This window comes from Saccopteryx bilineata, chromosome 7, assembly GCF_036850765.1.
Source record: "Saccopteryx bilineata isolate mSacBil1 chromosome 7, mSacBil1_pri_phased_curated, whole genome shotgun sequence".
NCBI lineage: Eukaryota > Metazoa > Chordata > Mammalia > Chiroptera > Emballonuridae > Saccopteryx > Saccopteryx bilineata.
Genome location: NC_089496.1, coordinates 9,624,156 through 9,644,033, shown reverse-complemented (window position 1 = coordinate 9,644,033; position 19,878 = coordinate 9,624,156).

The window sequence follows — 19,878 nt, the reverse complement described above, 5'->3', positions numbered from 1 at the left end:
CACAAAAAAAAACAGTAATAATTTATTATTTCCCCCTTTTTTTCTCTCTTCTCTTTCCCTCCTCTCCCCTCCTCAGGGAAATATCATGCCTATAATGGAGGGCCTGATTTGGGGTGAAGAGTTCAAGGGGCAAAAAAAAAGGGAGTAGGGACCTACTAAATGCAAAAAAAAAAAAAAAAAAAAAAAGGAAGAAAATCTTAGACAAGCATAAGATGATTTGCTTGTAAGTGCTGGTCAACTAAGAGATATAATGAGAGGGATAAGAGGGAACCAGAAAAAAGGACCAAAAAATAATAATAAAGAAGAAAAAATAAAAATAATAAGTAAAAATCTGTTGTATTAAGTGGAGCGAAGACTAAATACAATGGAGACCTTGGGTTGGGAGGACCCAAAATGCCACAAAAATAAAGAAACAAGAAAAAAAAATAAAAACAAAAGCAGAAAAGAGAAATAAAGCCAAAAAAAAGCCTTGAGTCCCAAATTAACTAATTTGTTCGTGATTGAGGATTATATGGGAGGAAAGTAAAATGAGAAAAGAAAAAACGAATAGAAAGGAAAAAATAAGAAAAAGAGAAAAACGAAGGAAGAAATAAAATAGGAAGAGAAAAAAACAAAATAAAGCAAGACAAAAAAAAAAAACAAAAGAGGAGAGAGTGAGAGTTAAGTGTTTTGGAGTATAACCTTAAAGGAGGGTGAGGATGAAGAAGAAAAATAAAATGCAACACTCATGAGTAGTGTAGTTCAAGAAAGGGGAAGCATAAGATGGGCAGAGAATAGAAGGACCGAGGTGGAGGAAATAAAGGCAAAAAGATAGAAGAAACAAACAACAACAACAACAACAAAAAATTAGTGGATCAAGTTGTAAAGTCTGTGGGTTTTTCTTGATTTTGAGAGGTTAACTTCTTCCTTTTTCTTTTCTCTCCCTCTTCCTGGTCAGTGACTCTGTACCCCAGGCTCTGCCCCTGTGTCACTCTTAGGTAGGGATTTGCAGTTGATGGGATTCTATGGCAGTGTCATATAATTGGCTTTAGTCTTGCTGGAAGTAAAGGCTTGTTGGCGTTTGCAAGGTTCAATGATGAGAGAGTTTGCTTTCCTGGATTCTCTCTCCTAGTGCCCCCTTTCTGAATTAGCAGCCTGGTGATCCAGCTATAAGGCTGCAACTGCTTCTGCCTGGGGAGTAAGAGGCTCAAAGAGCTGGGAAATCCCCACTCTATCCCCACTCAGTGCAAGGCTTTGGGAAAGGCTCTGACAGTCAGGGCCTCCAGTGTAATCAGGCGGGGTGGGAGTCAATTGTTGTCAAGGTGACTGTTCAGCGCCTATCATTTAGTTGGACCTCTCAACCCAGGCTTTCCACACTTTGTAGCCTGTTTTTGCAGGGAAGAAGAGGCACTAGTCTCTGCTTACAACTAGTGTAGTATAGACCTTATTATCTGCCAAGTCCTTCTTGTTAGCGTTTATCCCTGAATATGGAGGCTCTATCAATCAGAAGTTGCCCCCGCCCCTTTAGCGAGAGGCACTAAAAAATATCACCCCTCTTGTCTTGGATCGCTGAACTGAGAGAGATCTTATCAATTAGAACTGAGGGTGCGCAGATTTCATGGGTTAAGCTAATTTCAGTGATTGGGTCGCAGCTGTGTTTCCGAAGGTATTTTAGGCTGCCTGCGCGCGCCCCTCCCCCAACGCTTGATTGTTAGCTTGAATGGCTGGGTGAGGTGCCCCGCCCACGGAGAGAATCTCCCAAGCCTCTCCCGCTCGCCCCGCCGCTGGCGGCTGGACCGCACCAGGTGCAGGATAATGGAGCCCCCTGGGTGTGCGGGCCAGCAGGGCGCCCTGGGCGCGTGGAATGGCCAAGGCACGCGCGCGAATGGGGCGCTCCGGGCACCGGTGGCCGGCGACCCCCACTCGCTGTGTGCGGGCCGCTGGGAACGTCAGCGGTGCTCAACCGGACCGGGCGCACGCACGGTTGGTTGCTCGCGGCGGCTCGCGGCGGCGGCTCGGCCGCTCACGGTGGCGGTTCGCGGCGGCCGCTCGCGGAGGCTTGCGGTGGCGGTTCGCGGTTCCCAAGTATATGGGCTGACTCACCACAGGCGCACTTCCTTGCGGTTTGAAAGAACGTCCCTGTGGTCGATTTCTCCACACCCTCGTCTCTCAGATTCAAGTGATAACAGTCCTTTCGCTATCAGTTTGTGTGGAACTCTGGAATGCTCCGAGGATAAATTTTTCTGTTTCTAGTTGATAAATTTGTTGTGATTTAGGGGAGAGCTGTTGGACGCGCTGCTCACGGCGCCATTTCCGTGACGTCACTCTTCCTATCTAGAATTCTTAATACATCTTTTATCCATGTATAATTTTGATCTTGCTGATACTTTAAAAAGATCAAATGTCCCAGACTAAAGTTAAAGAATTGCTATGTAGGTGAAAGAACTTGGCCTTCAGAGGGGTGCAGTTATGTTAAAAAAAAAATAGCCTTTCTTGAATCTTGTGAACTTTTGGAATAAATTCTCTCTGACTAGGTTTAAAGTAGTACACAAACATGTTTTAGAGTGTTTAAACATTTCCATTTCCATTGGTCTAGTGCAATGAGTTTGACATTTTCATCTCATGGTGCACATAAGCTAATTATTAAAATTCTGAGGCCAAAATACCAAAAAATATATTTTTTGTTGATGTGTAAAAAATAGGTATAAATTTGACTGATTTACAAAAAAATATAATAATAATAATAATAATAGTAATTACCTAACCTTTTTGTTCCAAAGTGACTTTTTTTAAAAATTAGGTGCCTGTATTTATACATGAGAATTTCTGATACCAAAAATTAATCAATCAGGTGCAACCTTACTATTTGATGTAACCAATAAGATGCAGCTCTATTATATGACCTTTATATTCATGGTTTAACAGAGTATTGACAGCTGTGGCTGTTGTCTTTTTTTTTTTTTCTACTTGACTCTCTAAGGTAAAGAGTTCATGTCCCTGACTAAATAGTCAAGTATCACATGTTTTAAAAATTCTTCCTGCACACTAGTGTGCTGCTTGTGGCACACCATTAAAAATTGCTGGTCTAGTAATAATAATGACAAATGCACATTACACTCAGTTCAATTAAAGAGACCAGTGAGGCTGGAAAGGAAAATTTGGTGGACAAATAATTTCATGCTTTTATAGAAATTATGTGGGCACAAAAAGATGAAGCATTTAATAACATGAGGAAGCTGTCTGAGAACAGGTAGCTCTGGACAGCTGACACTGATGAGTAGTGGCAGAGAAAAAAATGCTGGTACAATGTAATTCCACAGGCAGACCCCAGGAAGCTTCAAGTGCATGTTTAAAAGGCACAGAGAACATAGTTTACTCCAGAAATGAAGAAATGATTTGGGGACCAAATGAGTAGCCTTCTCATAAATGAATGTTCTTTATTACCCCCAAAGTAGAAATGCTAGTTCTTACTTATAGCTGAAGCTTAAATTAAGGGTGCATTTTGGACAATTTTTATTATAGCAAATTATTTTTATATATGTATAGTCATGAGAACAAAAGCTTGGTATACAAACACATTTGCCTGGAGCACACAGGGCAAGGGGTGGGTGGCAGAAGGAAGATGTAAAAGTTTGGGGGAGCCACGGTATGTCAAGGCATGATCACCGAAGAGCCCAACTCTTTCAACTACTTTGCCGGAAACCTAGTGTCGCAGGAGACGTGAAGCTGTCCCCGTACTCTCCTGTCTCAGAGCTGAGCTTACTAATGTTTGGTAATATTTATTCACTCTTTCAAGGCATTCTATGTTACTCAAATCTCAGCCTTCAAAGGACATTCAGACTCAGCTCCAGTTATGTGCTTGCTTGATCCTGGCACAAATAACTTAAAGGTTAATTTAGATTTTCATCTTGCCACTTGAAGTTGTTTCTGAATGAGTCATTCTTTCAACAAATATTTATGAACTATTTATAGAGTGTTACTATAAACAGCAAATTTGATTTTCTTCCCCAACAGTATAATTTTTAGCATAAGACTATAAATGTATTGATATACAGACCACACTTAGGTATTCATAATATTTTTTAACTTCAAAAATATTTGCTAGATAAAAAAGGGTACTTTCATTGAAAAGGTACAGCATGCTCCCCTCTTTCTAGAATACACTGATTCCTATAAAAAAAACTGTTAGTATGAGATCAGTTGTTCTCAGACCACGTTATAAAAAGTAATAATTATTAATCAAAGATACTTATTATGTAGAACTCTCATGTATAAAGTCTAATACACTGTCTTTCAAAATTGATTGATATTCACTTTAGTTAATTTAAACAAAGAAATATGATTTTATAATGTTAAAAGTATTTTTGAACTTCTGACCTTTGTAGTTTTTTTTTTAGCGAGAGAGAGGGAGAGAGAGGAACAGACAGACAGGAAGGGAGAGAGATGACGATCATCAACTCATAGTTGTGGCACTTTAGTTGTTCACTGATTGCTTTCCCATTATGTGCCTTGACTGAGGGGCTCTAGCTAAGCCAGTGACCCCTTTCTCAAGCCAGTGACCTTGGGCTTCAAGCCAGTAACCTTTGGGCTCAAGCCAGTGATCCTGGGGTCATGTCTATGATCCCACGCTCAAGCCTGCGACCCTGCACTCAAGCTGGTGAGACTACGCTCAAGATGGTGACCTCAAGGTTTCAAACCTGGGTCCTCAGCATTCTAGGCCCATGCTGCAGTGCACCACTGCCTACTCTGGTGGTTTTAATTTTTTATTTGTAGTCCATAACTGGCTTTCATGATTCAATATTAGAACAACTCTAAGTTTACTTCCAGCTATTATATTCAAAACTTCTGAAGTAAAAATGAAGACATAACTTTTCAATTTAAACAACAAAGCAAACAAACAGGTTAAATATGTTTCTCTGAAATTAACTGTTACCCTTTTTTGAAGAGGAAATTTATTAGGAAGTGTTATTGTAGAAATGATGTTTTACTATTTTTGAGAATGCTCCAAGAATAAAATGTCAGGTTTTTTCTAGATATTATTTTCTAGAAGAGTGTATTTGGCTTGTTTACATTTCCACTTGGTCAGATAATAATGTTAGAATGACATTGTAGAAGTTTTGATATCAAACTTTTAATTTAAAAATACAGATACTTTAGGAGTTAAGCTAATTTATTTTTCTTTGGTTTACATAATCAAAACTAAAAAAAAGAGAGCCGATTGAATAACAGATTGTTGGTTAATGAAATGTCAAACAGTACTGTCCATGCCACACACCAGCAGTAACGTTCCTTTGAAGGAGGAAACAATACTGTAAAATTGTGTCTATTTCTTTCATTTGTTACTTTGATAGATGTCCATTGTTTCGCATATGTTTGGAAAATGGAATATAAACTAGTCATAAAATCATAGAATTCAGATCTGGATCCTCTTAAACTTAATCATGCAAACCCTGGAGTAGTCAATATTAGATCTCTTTGTCCACATATTACTCAAATAATTTGTGGAATTATAAATTCCCTTATACGGATGTGTAATTTTGTAGATCTTATTAAGGTAGTGTACAGCATGGTGCCAATATGAATTTTTCCTCTAATAAAAACTTCTCCTGACCTTTTAATTTTTATCTTAGAAAGAAAAAGATTATAAAATTATCTGAATGAATACTTTGCCCTTTGGTAACTATGTTACTGATATCTCTTAAATATTGTTTTGTCCTTATGGAGGAAACAAACTACTACCTCAGTTCTTTGTTCCTGTTTTCCCATTGAATGGTTAGATTAGCCTTCACACAAGCATGCTTATAAGTTTCCAGTTGAAGCGCTGCAGTCTAGACTAGTTAGTGAGTTTACACACTGAAGTTGTGGGATCACAGCTGATGCAGCTCTTGCCTCTGAAGATGCGTGCCAGAAAATATTTTCAAGGTTGTTCCATAAATAGTAAATCTTTTTCCTGCACAGCCTTTAATAGGAGCTTAAAATGGATCTTTAGAAGGCTGTGTGGATTGAGCAATAGGAAATTTTAACCAAGTCATTAATAGCTAATGATGTGAACTGTAGGCAACTATCTGTGATCAGTCATAGGGAATAAGAGGAGGAAAAAGCCAGATCAAAGCATGGGGGCAGCTTTTACTGCAGCAACTCCTTACTTCTTGCCTCATATATCATATTAGTTATTTTAGTGGTAAATAATTTACTGGCTCAATGACTTTTCTTTTGGTTTATACATACATATGCATAAATATATATTTACAAATATATACATTTACATTTATATATTATTTTTATTAAACATTTCTGAATTTATTGTTGTTTTCCTTTATTATTTTAAATAAATATAAAATATTACAAATAGTCTTCTTACCATTTGAGGCAAGCAAATAAATATTTATTTAAATGTACCCTACTGAGAATCACATATCTGATAAACAACTCATATACAGCTCATATAGACAGACTGTACCGAGAACTCTAAAAACTCAATACTAAAAACAATAAATAAACATAGTCAAACGATTTGAAAAGACATTTACCAGAGAAGATAAATAAGCACATGAAAATATTTTCAATATCTTTATTCATTGGGAAAATCCAGATTAAAACCACAATGAGATATCATAAGGCAATTAATTATTAAACATGTTTAAAATTTAAAAAATTGATCAAGTGTGAAGAAAGATATAGAGGGAGTGTAACACACATACACTGTTGGTTGAAATGTAAAATATTACAACCACTTTGTCAATCAGTTTCTTAAAAGTACTAAATATACACTTACTATATAGCTACCCCTTATATGTTTAACCTAAGAGAAATATAAGCTTATGTTTATACAAATACTTATACAAGAATGTTCACAGTAGCTTTATTTTTAATAGAGCTCAACTGGAAACAACCCAAATATTCATCAAGGGCAAATGTCTAAACAAATCATAGTAAATCCATGCAATTGACTACTACTCAGCAATGAAAAAAGAGTGAACTATTGCTACCTGCAACAAATTGGATTAATATTAGAATAATTATTCCAAGTGCAAAACACACAATATTGTGTACTGCATGATTGTTTATATAAAATTCTAGAAAATGTCAGTGAATCTGTAGAAAGTATATTCTTAGTTGCCTGGTGACAGGGTTGAGGGACATAAGAAAGAGCAGGGGTGAAGGATTACAAGAAGACAGACTTTTATGAGTAATTAACATGATTGTGTTGGTTTTATGGATGAATATACCTTTCAAAATGGATCGGATTGTATATTTACAAGTGTCCAAGTTATTATATTTTAATCATGTCTTAATAAATTTTTTAAATGTATCCTTCTTAATCCTGTAAAAATGTATTTTTATGAATAAACACATCTAGACAATCAATCCAAGACCTGGAAATATAGACTGATAGCTCTCAGAAGAGATGGGGGCTGGGAGACTGGGTGAAAAGATAAATAGATTAAGCAAAGAAAAGAAAACTTATAGACACAAACAATAGTGTGGGGATTGCAGGAGGGCAGAGGAACTGCTGGTGGAGGAGGGTCCGGTGGGACGGACGGTGACGGAGGGAGACTTGCCTTGGGGTGGGGAGCACTCAGAGCAATAGACAGAATGCATTGTAGAATTGTGCATCTGAAACCTGTCTAATTTTATAAATCAACTTCACCCCAATACAGTCAATAAAAAATGATAGATAAAATGGCTACTCAGCTGCCATCTCAAGAACACTGCAGGTCCGAAGGAGGAAGAAGGGCTCAAAACAGAACATCCTCATCTTCCACTGTAAGGTTTGTAGTTAATTTACTTGCTGTTTTCTCTCTTAATGGTTTCCTGACCTTTAATTTGAAATGTAGCAAAAGGTTTACTTTTGCAAGAATGTCAGGTCCTGACCAGGCAGTAGCACAGTGAATAGAGCATCAGACTGGTATGTGGAGGACCCAGGTTTGAGACCTTAAGGTCACCAGCTTGAGCACAGGCTCATCTGGTTTGAGCAAGGTTCACCAGCTTGAGCCCAAGGTCGCTGGCTTGAGCAAGGGGTTATTTGGTCTGCTGTAGCTCCCAGGTCAAGGCATGTTTGAGGAAGCAATCAATGAACAACTAAGGTGCCACAGTGAAGAACTGATGCTTCTCATCTCTCTCCCTTTCTGTCTGTCTGTCTGTCTGTCCCTCTTTTTCCCTCTCTGTCTCTGTCACACACACACACACACACACACACACACACACACACACACGCGTGCGCGCGCGCGGAAACGGTCAGGAAAAGCTCCCTTTGGGAAAGGACCTGACAATTAGGAGAGTTTAAATTATAATAGTTGTTTATAAAAGCCTAACCACAGGCCCAGAGGTGCCACACCGGGCTATTTCTGGGAGATTCCTGAGCCCAAGGGTCTTGTAGATTTACCAAGGACACCAGATAGGACCACACTGATTGGGCCTGTGCTACATCAGAAGAACTTGCAAAGGAGGTGTTTCTGTAGCTGAACCCCCCACCTCCTACTCATCAAGTCAGTGATCAAGGACATAAGCCAAGATATGCTAATCTGCACCTAACCCCTATATCTAACACTCCTTCCCGAAGCTCGGGACTGACACCTTTTGTTGGTCTCAGCCTGCTTGCAACCCAGGCACTTTTAAAATAAATTTTTCTTTTGGAATGTACTAGCCTCGTGTTTTTGGTTCAGTCAAGGTTTCTGTCTTTCAAAAAATTTTTGTTAAAGACGTGGAAGAGATCAGAGGTTCTTATATTTGACTACTTTAGAGGTGTCTACTCCACATACTATTAGCATAGGTAGCTAAATATTATTAATAAATAAAGGGAGCAGAAGGAGAGAACCAGATATTGAGGAGCCTGCTTCCTGAGGAAGTTTCAACATTCTATTTACTAGAAAGCTATACCATTTACAATTCTAGCCACCCCAAAGAACTGCCCTGGTAAGGTGATCCACAGCCCTCCCTTCCCCATGTAAGAAAGAAGAACCCGTTTATCCACCACCCCAGGGCACAACCAACCCTTTCCCAGGCTCTAAAGGGAGGTGCTTTTGTGCTTCCAATGGGCAACTATAGAATCCTGTCAGTCCAGCCTAGAAGAAGAATCTCATTGGTTAGTAGAAGGAACCAATGCAAACCTGTGAAAAGTTAAGAAACTGGTTGGTTTAAAGAAAAGGTACTCCTTCCTAGCCCAAGATAATATAAGCCCAAAGTTAACAAAAAGCTCTTCTCCTCTCTCTTCCTGTTTGGGAAAGCATGTGCCTTCCATTTGTTCACAAGTTCTCCAGGCAGCCATGCAGCTTTAATGACTACTTGGAGACAAACTGAATGAAAGCATGGCACAGAATATCTGAACTCTGGTCTTCATACTAGGCTTAATGCAGACAAGATTGGACTGTTTCCTTAATGACACAAATGAAGGTGAGACACTGGGAACCTGTGGGCAGCCTTCTATTTCAACTCTATTAAACGTTGCCAAGTCACAATTCTCCACATGTGAGTCTTATAGACTGCTTTCTCATCAATTCCGTAAAAGAACAGCACTTCCACCATAACATTTAATGGCACTCAATGTGGGGCCAGAAGAACCACACTCATGGTAAGAATTGGGAGCTCATACCCCTCACAGAGCAGGAGGGCTGGAAGTTTCTCCCACTTGCCTTTCTGTTACTGCCTATTTGGGTTTTCAAATTCTTTTTTTCTCTTCTACTTCACTGCCACTTCATTCATCATCATGGGTGTGAACCCAGGGCTTTACACTGTCACCAGCAACCACCCCGGTAGCCTCTGCCCCAATGTGCATTGAGAGTGGGGTCTCCTTTCCACCAGCCCACCCAAAACTCTTTGTTCCCAATGTTACTGCCTCAGAAATATGATACACTGGGTTGGATCTTGGAGGCAATGGCTGAGGGGTGCTGGGCTAATATTGTATACTTTACCCCTGACTGCAAGACGTGGAGGGCTCCCAGCTGTCCTGTTCCCATCTGTGGTGCCTTCAAGCGGGCACCTCCCCCAGATGGAGAGCCCAGATAAGTTGCATGCTACGTGGGCATAGGCACACAGATCCACTCCATTTTCCCACCTCTCTGCTTTTATCCTGGTGCACACCCATGTGTGGAGAAACAGCCTGCTTCTTCAGCCTGGGGTTGGGCACCGTATGTGTGTGTGTGGAGGGGCAGGGCTGGAGCTTGACAGCCTCATGCACATGGGCAGCTTGCACAGCCTGGTGCAGAGAAGATGCACCACTGCACCACAAGCTCCTCCTATAAATACAGCTGCTGTCTGCACCCCTGGAAGTAAAAAGTCTCCAAATGCAAATGCTCACAGAAATGGAAAGGTTTATATTAAACTAAATGAGAAGTAATGATTTTAAAAGGGAACTTCCACAAACAACTGATCAGGAAACTGACTGAATGTTAACTTTTGCCCCCTTTCATATCCCAGGTACATGGCATTTTATAATATTTTCAAAAAAGGCCAATAAAATTTGTCCCCAGAGTCCCGGGTGCTAATCTCTGTCTAGCTTGCCTAGCCAACCCCCAAGGGGAGGCTGCCGTAATCTTACTAGACCTCTTAAGAACGAAACTGCTGGAACATGAAAGAGTGTAACAGATTACTGGTCAACTATTGAAGGCCAGAGTTATGAGTTCTGTCACTCAGGAAACAGGTACTAGACTCCCCTAGTACAAACAGACATGGCGGTGGGAACCTCTGAGAAGGCTAGTCAGGGGAGATGATGTCAGAATCTCTCATGTGGAGTTAAGTAAACCTAAGTAGTCGTCCCTGATAACTCTCACTATTGTTAAGTCTCCACATTTGGACATTCTGTACTGGAATCTTCTTCGGGAAAGTCTCTACTGCAATGGTAGAAAGGTGAAACTCAGGCATTTTGAGATGCCAAAGGTCAGCCCAGGCAGGAGTGGCCTTGGGATGCCAAAGCCAGCTCTCTCTCCAAATATCTCTATGGGAAGGTCCCCTCGCCCCGTATCAAGGGAGGAGTGAGACATGAGCAAAGGGGCACCTCATGGTCACAATGGGTAGAAATGGCTTTGGGACACTAACAGCCAGCAGGGGTCATATGCCATCTCAGATTTTGGTTGTGTGATATGGGACTATGTAGTACAAAGGATGCTCAGTTCTCCCTCAGTTACCTAACTTCCTCCTCACACAAGGGAGAAAATTTTCTTTCTCCAAAGACACTAGGCAATATGGCGTCCACCCACAGTGCCTCACTGAGGAACCTCTTTTTGAATGCATACTCGACACGTGGCAAAATATTTACTCTGGGCCTCTCAAAAAAGGGCTCATATATAATTGGCTTTATAAAACCAAAGACTATACCTTTTGAAGTACAAATATGTGGTCTCTAAGAACTCTTATCTAAGCCATCTTTTGAAATTCAAATTTCTGGAAGGTAAATCTTATCAAGAGAAAAGCCTTAGTCAGCTAATCAAGTTCTTCTATCCCATTTCAGCTGTGAGTTTTGCTTTATTATATTTTATTGTTTTCTTCTTTTCCAAGTGAGAGGAGGGGAGATAGAGAGACAGACTCCTACATGCACCCCAACTGGGATCCACCACACAACCCTGTCTGAGGTCAATGCTCTGCCCATCTGGGGCCATGCTCCCAACTGACTGAGGTATTCTTAGTGCCTAAGTGGAGGACCCATGGAGCCAACCTCAGCTCCTGGGCTGATGTCCTTGAACTGATCAAGCCATGGCTGTGGGAGTAGAAGAGAGAGAGAAGGGGGGAAGGAGGGGTGAAGAGGCAGATGGTTGTTTCTCCTGTGTGCCCTGACTGGGAATCAAAACCGGGACTTCCGCTTGCTGGGCCAACGCTCTACCACTGAGTCAACAAGCCAGGGCCAAGTTTCGCTTTATAATACCTGTCTTATAAAAATATGTCTCCTAAATGTGTGAGCATATTTGCCAATCAAAGAGTCTGTGCTTCTTAAAGTTACAAAATGTGTTTGCCAATCTAATGAATGCTAATTGCTTACTTTTTTACAGCTATCTAATATAGAGTTGAAGTTAGTCCTTTTTACTGTTAAAGGGACAAGTATGAATGTGTCATGGCAATATGCATGCTTGCGAAAACCCATGTAGAATCTATTATTTTCATAATAGGACACATAAGGCCAGTTCCTAATTGTGGTTTATTAACCAAGACTGACTGGAATGTCATGTCTTAAAAAGACATGCCTAGACTCTGGATGTCACCAGAAGGCCTGAAGGAATTGAGATTGACTTTGGAAACTAGTAAAAGACACTGAATAGCCTGATACCTGCTTACTCACATGGTTCACAGCAGTCTTTGTAGGCAAGGAACAAAGATTGCTCCCCTGGAGATGGCAAGGAAGACACCTCAAGATATTTCTGGGGACCCGAAGGCCTTGAGGAGTTTACCCAAATGTACAAGTATTGCGGCAAAGCCTGATGGCAACCATGGGGCTTGGCTTCTTTGCCCTCAGGGGCTAGTTAAAAATCAATCTCAAATTTCCTTACAAATTCCAGCAAAGCAGATTTAAAAAGTGTGTATAATCAATTGCTATTCTTTCTGTGTTTGTACAAATAATCAGGCCAAATCAAAACGGGACTTAATATGGTCTCTTTGATAGAAATGAGAATGATTTTAGGGAGAAAAAAATGTGTCTCAGTGGAAATCTCTTTTTTATAAATATTGAAATGCCCAATTATAAATATTGAAATCTACTTCAATTAATTGCCTTCAAAGTGTTTTTCAACTAAACTGTCTTTGTAAGAATATGTCTGTGTAAGCCATATACAATTTATCTAAGCACCTGATGACATCACCAAATATGTTCAAACAGTGGACAAGAAGAATCTATCAATTATAACCACTTGTTTTCATTCTAGCAAAAGCTCTGCATCTGAGAGTCTAATAGACTCAGAAACTGGTTTCTAATTTTCTATATTTGTTAACCTTTGTGTCTTTTTCCTTCTGTTTTCATGAGGTGTAATATACCTCAGTCCAAGAAAGCTACTCCTGCAACCTAAGCAAGGATCCTGCAAAGTTAGTGCCTCCATCACTTAGTTTTTACCTCTCACCAGACCTTTAAGTGGCTTTAAATTTTTTTTCATTTTTGAATCATGTTTTTTAACCTTATCAAATTTGTCATTTCTAAAATACAACAAGAATGACATCTTGTCCAGCAATGCCATCCTCCAGATATCACATATGTTGCCTCCCAAGGACAACACCAAACGGACCTTTCCTTTTTACTGGGTCTGGAGGTAAGCAGGACTATGCTACTTTTTTTTGTGTGTGTGTGTGACAGAGACAGAGAGAGACAGACAGAGGGACAGACAGACAGGAAGGGAGAGAAATGAGAAGCAACAATTCTTCATTGTGGCTCCTTAGTTGTTCATTGATTGCTTTCTCATATGTGCCTTGACCTGGGAGCTACAGCAGACTGAGTAACCCCTTGCTCAAGCCGGCAACCTTGGGCTCAAGCTGGTGAGCTTTGCTCAAAGAAGATGAGCCCGCGTTCAAGCTGGCGACCACAGGGTTTCGAACCTGGGTCCTCAGCATCCCAGTCCGACCCTCTATCCACTGCGCCACCGCCTGGTCAGGGAGGACTATGCTTCTTAACAGCAAGAAGTGGCTACAGAAAATGAGCCTTTGATGTATCCCCCCAGGAGTCTCAGGGGGGAATATTAGTGTAGGTAGTTAAATATTAATAAAGAAAGGGAGCAGAGAGAAGGAATCAAACATTAAGGAGCCTGCTTCAGAAGGAATTCCCAGCATTCTATTTACTGGGAAGCTATAGCATTTACAATTCTGAACACCTCAGAGGATGGTTCCACTAAAGGGATTAACATCCCTCCCTCCACTATGTAAGGAGCAAAAACCATTTTTTCCATCTGCCCAGGGTACAACCAGTCCATCCCCAAAGTATGGGGGGAGGTGCTTCTATGCTTCCAGTTTAAGGCATATGCAGTGGAAGTTGATGAAATTTAGGAGTTGTGGCACATATGTTTGGAATTATGGATCAAATTAATGTTTCGTGAACTTATCAAAGACCATAATTTTTGTTTTTTTATATGTTTGTTTGTTTGGCTCTGCACACATTATTTTGATGCTTAAGTTTACTTCATGATGTAAAATGACTGCTGGATCTTCTGTCATTACATTAAACTCTAAAAAGCACTAGGATATAAGCTGATCTAGAACATTTAACTTTGCACTATTTTACTCTATTCTATCTCTAGCATATAAAACAATGCTTAGAACTAGTTAAAAGAAAATATGCAGTAGAGCAAAAAGGACAAGCTTTGCAATATAATCTAATTCCTTTTATTTATTTTATTTTATTTTTATTGTTTTAAGTGAGAGGAAGAGAGATAGACAGACTCCCACATGTTCCCTGACCGGGTTCCACCCAGCAAGTCCCTGTCTGGAGCTGATGCTTGGCTCAACTGAGCTATCCTCAGCGTCCGAAGCTGACTCTTAAACCAATCTAGCCACTGGCTGTGGGAAGGGAAGAGAAAGAGAAGGGGGGGGGGGGATAAAAGCAGATGGTTGTTTCTCATGTGTGCCCTGAGTGGGGATTGAACCCGGGACGTCCGCACACTGGGCTGACACTTTATCCACTGAGCCAGCTGGCCAGGGCCAAGTCTAATTCGTTTATGTAACTTATTTAAAGAGCTATCATGAACATCCCACACTACATTCGGCTAACACCTCACTGGACAGAAGTTAGTCTCATGGCCACATCCAGCTGGTGATTACACTAGATGACAAGGTTCTTAGATAACAATGTACCAAAGTGGAAGGGAAAAGGGGCATTAGGAAGCCCTCAGCACTCCTTGCTTTTTGTAGGTAGCAACAAAAAATAACACCTAAAATACAGGTTTATTTCAGATATTGATCAGTCTAATAATTTGGGGAGGGGAGAAGAAAATCATTTTATGTTTTCAGAATATGATTCTTGCCCTATTCTGCATATAATGAACTTGGAAGTGGCCGTTTCATCTGAATGACAAATAAAAGCTGACCAGACTGAAAAATTAACTCTTCTAAGATCCATAAACAAACAAACAAACAAGCAAAAAAAATACATGGAAAACTGCTGCCTCTCAAATTAGAGGACAGACAAATAGAAGTCACAGCTTACCAGAGTGGAGACAGGAACAGAAGCCACTGTATCAGTCAGTGCCGGAGTAGGAAAACCTGAACTGACTGATGAATTGCTGGAAGCTCCATTTGTATAAGTCTGAGAGTTCAAAATTCCAGGGGGACCTAGTTATAGGGGAACTATCAAGATGTGAGACTTACCTTGAGTTTGACCAGATTCCCTCAGTCAATATCTGAGAAAATCCCCTTTGCTTCCTGCAGAAGGAGGGTAAATAAACCATTCTGAAACACACCAGAGCACTCTTTTTCTTAACAAGGCCTCCCCTCAGAAGAAACTGATTAACTGGAGTCTAACCTGCTGGAAATGTATTAAAGTCTGTCAAACTGGAGAAAGATAAAATACCCAAATCTAGCCCACTCTAGTCTTCTGAAGGTGGGAGAAAAAGAATAGAAAACTTGTTAAATTTACATTCCAGAGGATTAGGCTCACTAAAAGACTGCGGCTTAATCATAATACAAGAACGCTTCTTTTTCCCCCTACCTTACCACATTACTAAAGGCCTATTTACCTACTAAAGGCTTTTGTCCAGTTTACCATGCCTGGCTATCAAAAAAAAAATTACAAGGCAAACCAAAAGGCAAAAGTACAACTGGATAAGAAAGAGCAAACATCAGAACCAGACATAGCAGGAATCTTGGAATTATTAGACCGAGAATTTTAAATAACTATGATTAATATGCTATAAAAGCTGTAGTGGGTGAAGTAGATAGCATGCAAAAACAGAAGGCAAAAGAGAGTTGAAGAAAAAAATAGAACAACAAAAAAGGACAACAAATAGGAAACAGTAAAATATATGGTAGATATTAATCCAATGACATCAATAATTACTTTGAATGTCAGTGGTCTAAAGGCACCAATTAAAAGATGGAAATTATCAGAATGGATTAAAAAAAACAAAACCTGGCTATATGTTGTCTACATTTTAAATGTAAAGACACATACATATTAAAGGTAAATGGATGGAGAAAAATATACCACACCAACACTCACAAAAACAAAGCCAGAATAGCTATATTAATTTCACACACAACAGACTTAAAAGTAAGGTAAGTCATCAGGGATAAAGAAGAGCATATATAATGATAAAGAGTTCAATTCTCCAAGAAGACATAAAAATTTTAATGTATATACACCAAATAACATCACTTTTTTTTAGCAAAAAGCTGATAGTTCTGCAAAGAAACATGTATTAGTCTATTATCATAGTTGAAGACTTCAATACCTCTCTATCAGAAATGGACAGAACCAGCAGTCAGAAAATTAGTAAGGACATACTGAATTCAAGAACACTATCAATAAACTGGATATAATGGTATGTATACACGGCTTTATCCAACAACAGCAGAATACACAATTTTCTCACATTGACAGGGAATGTTCACCAAGAAAGACAACATTCTGGGCCATAAAACATACCTTAACTAATTTAAGAAAATCATACAATGATTGTTCTCAGACCACAATGGAATTATATCTAGAAGTCAATAATAAAAAGATAACTAGATAATCTCCAAAATCATGGAGATTAGCAACACACTTGTAAATAACATGTGGGTCAAAAAACAAATCTCAAGAGAAATTTAGAAATGTTTTGTGGCCTGGCTGGTTGGTTCAGTGGTAGATCCTCAACCCAGCATGTGGAAGTCCTGGGTTCAATTCCTGGTCAGGGAACACAAGAGAAGTGACCCTTCTCTTCCCTCTTCTCCCTTTCTCTCTCTCTCTCTCTCTCTCTCTCTCTCTGCAACCTACCTGCAACCATGAATAGAATGATTCAAGTAAGTTGGCTCTGGGCACTGAGGATGGCTCCATGATCATGCCTTAGGTGCTAAAATAGCTCGGTTGCCGAGCAATGAAGCAACAGCCCCAGATGGGCAGAACATCCCCAGTAGGGTCCTGTGGAATGGATTGTGGTTGGAGCACATGCAGGAGTTTGTCTCAATGCCTCCCTGCCTCTCACTTAAAATATTAAAATAAAAAAAATATTTTGAATTAAATGAAAATAAAAATACATTTCAAATTTTGTATGATAGCAGCAGAACCAGTGCTTATACATAAATTTATCACACTGAATGAATATACTAAAAAAAGAAGAAAGATCTAAAATCAATGTTCTCACTTTAAGAAACTAGAAAAAGAAGAGCAAATTAAACTTAAGTTGAGCAGGAAAATAGAAATAATAAGAATAAGAGCAAAAATTAATGAAATCAAAACCAGAAAGTCAATAGAAAAATCAACAAATTTCAAATCTAGTTATTTAAAAAAAACAATAAAATCAATTGACTTCTGCTAGACTAATTTAAAAAATGAGGCCACAAATCACCAATATTAGAAATAAAAGAAAGAACATCACTATACATCCCATAGAAATTAAAAGAATAATAAGGGGATGTTATACACAACTCTATTCCCACAAGTTAAAAAACCTAGATAAAACAAAACCAACTCTTTGAAGAAAGCAATCTGCCAAAACTCAAAAAAATAGATGATTCGAATAGGTCGACATCTATTAAAGAAATTGAGTCAATAGTTAATAACCTTCCAAAAAAAAAAAAAAAAAAAAGGCACCAAGTCCAGATGGGTTTACTGGTAAATTCTATCACACATTTAAGGAAGAAATTATATCAATTCTTTGTAATCTCAGAGGATTGAAGCAGAGAAACAAACTACTTTCTAATTCATTCTATGAGGCAAGCATTACTCTAATATAGGGGTCGGGAAGCTTTTTGGCTGAGAGAGCCATGAACATCACATATTTTAAAATGTAATTCCATGAGAGCCATACAACAACCCGTGTACGTTACGCATTATCCAATAAAAATTTGTTGTTGTCCTGGAGGACAGCTGTGATTGGCTCCAGCCACCCACAACCATGAACATGAGTGGTAGGAAATGAATGGATTGTAATACATGAGAATGTTTTATATTTTAATGTTATTATTTTTTTATTAAAGATTTGTCTGTGAGCCAGATGCAGATCTGGCTCGTGAGCCATAGGTTCCCAACACCTGCTCTAATATAAAAACTAGACAAAGTCATTACAAAAAAAAAAACACTATAGGCCAATATTTTTCATGAATATAAATGCAAATGTCCTCAACAAAAGGTTACAACTCAAATCCAAAATAGTTTTAAAAAAATTATATACCAAAAACAACTAGGATTTATCTCAGATATGCAAGGCTGATTCAACATTTATACAAAATCTACAGCTAACATCATATTTAATGGTAAGAAAATTTGCCACTAAGATAAAAGATGTCTCTTCTCACCCCTCTTTGTGTGTGTGTGTGTGTGTGTGTGTGTGTGTGTGTGTGACAGAGACTGAGAGAGAGACAGAGAAAGGGACTGATAGGGACAGACAGGAAGGGAGAGAGATGAGAAGCATCAATTCTTTGTTGCAACCCCTTAGTCATTCATTGATTGCTTTCTCATATGTGCCTTGACTGGGGGGCTACAGCATACTGAGTGACCCCTTGCTCAAGTCAGTGACCTTGGGTTCAAGCTAGTGAGCTGTGCTCAAACCAGATGAACTTGTGCTCAAGCTGTCGACCTCAGGGTTTTGAACCTGGGTCCTCTGCATCCCAGTTCCACTGCACCACTGCCTGATCAGGCTCAACCCTCTTTTCATTATTGTACTGGAAGTTCTTGTTAATGAAATAGGACCAAAAAAAGGAAGGAAGGAAGGAAAGAAGGAAGGAAGAAAGGAAGGGAGGAAGAAACAAAGGAACAAAGGAAGGAAGGAGAAAGAAAGAAAGAAAGAAAGAAAGAAAGAAAGAAAGAAAGAAAGAAAGAAAGAAAGAGAGAGAGAAAGAAAGAGAAAGAAAGGAAGAAGAAAGAAAGAAAGAAAGAAATAAAGAAAGGAAGGAAGGAAGGAAGGAAGAAAGGAAGGAAGGAAGAAAGGAAGGAAGGAAGAAAGGAAGAAAGAAAGAAAAGAAAGGAAATACAGTTTGGAAAGTTGGAAAGGAAGGCATAAAACCATTCTGTATGGAGATGACATGCTAATCTATGCAGAAAAACTGAAAGACTCTACAAAAATACTCCTGAAATTAATAAGCAATTTTAGTAATGTTGTAGGATATAAGATTAATATACAAGGCTCAATTGTTTTCCTATACACTAATAAAAAACGAGTAGAATTTGAAAATAGAAATACAATGTCATTTACATTAATACAGCAGAAATAAAATATTTAAGTATAAATATAATGATACATGTTCAAGATCTTTTTGTGGAAAAGTATAAAATTCTGATAATGAAATCAAAGTAGAACTTAATAATTGGAGAAGTATTTCATGTTCATGAATATGAAGATTTAATATCATCAAGATGTCAGTTCCACATTGATCTATAGATTCAATTGGAATCCCCCCAAATCCCATCAACCTATTTTATGGATATTGAAACATGGAATTTAAAATTTATATAAATAGGCAAATGACCCAGGATAGCCAACACAGTATTGAAGGAGAGAAAGTTGAATGACTGATATTACTTGACTTCAAAATATGCTATAAAGATAAGTAATAATGACAATGTGGTACTGCATTGACAAAAGACTAGACATATAGACGAATGGAATAGAATAGAGAACTCAGAAATTGACCCATATAAATACAATTAACTAATCTTTGATAAAGAAGCAAAAGCAATAAAATGGAGCAAAAAGAGACCCTTCAACAAATGGTGCTAGGACAATTTAATTTCTACACGTGACCCGAGCTGGTTGTCTCAGTGGTAGAGCACGGCCTGGCATGTGGATGTCCCAGGTT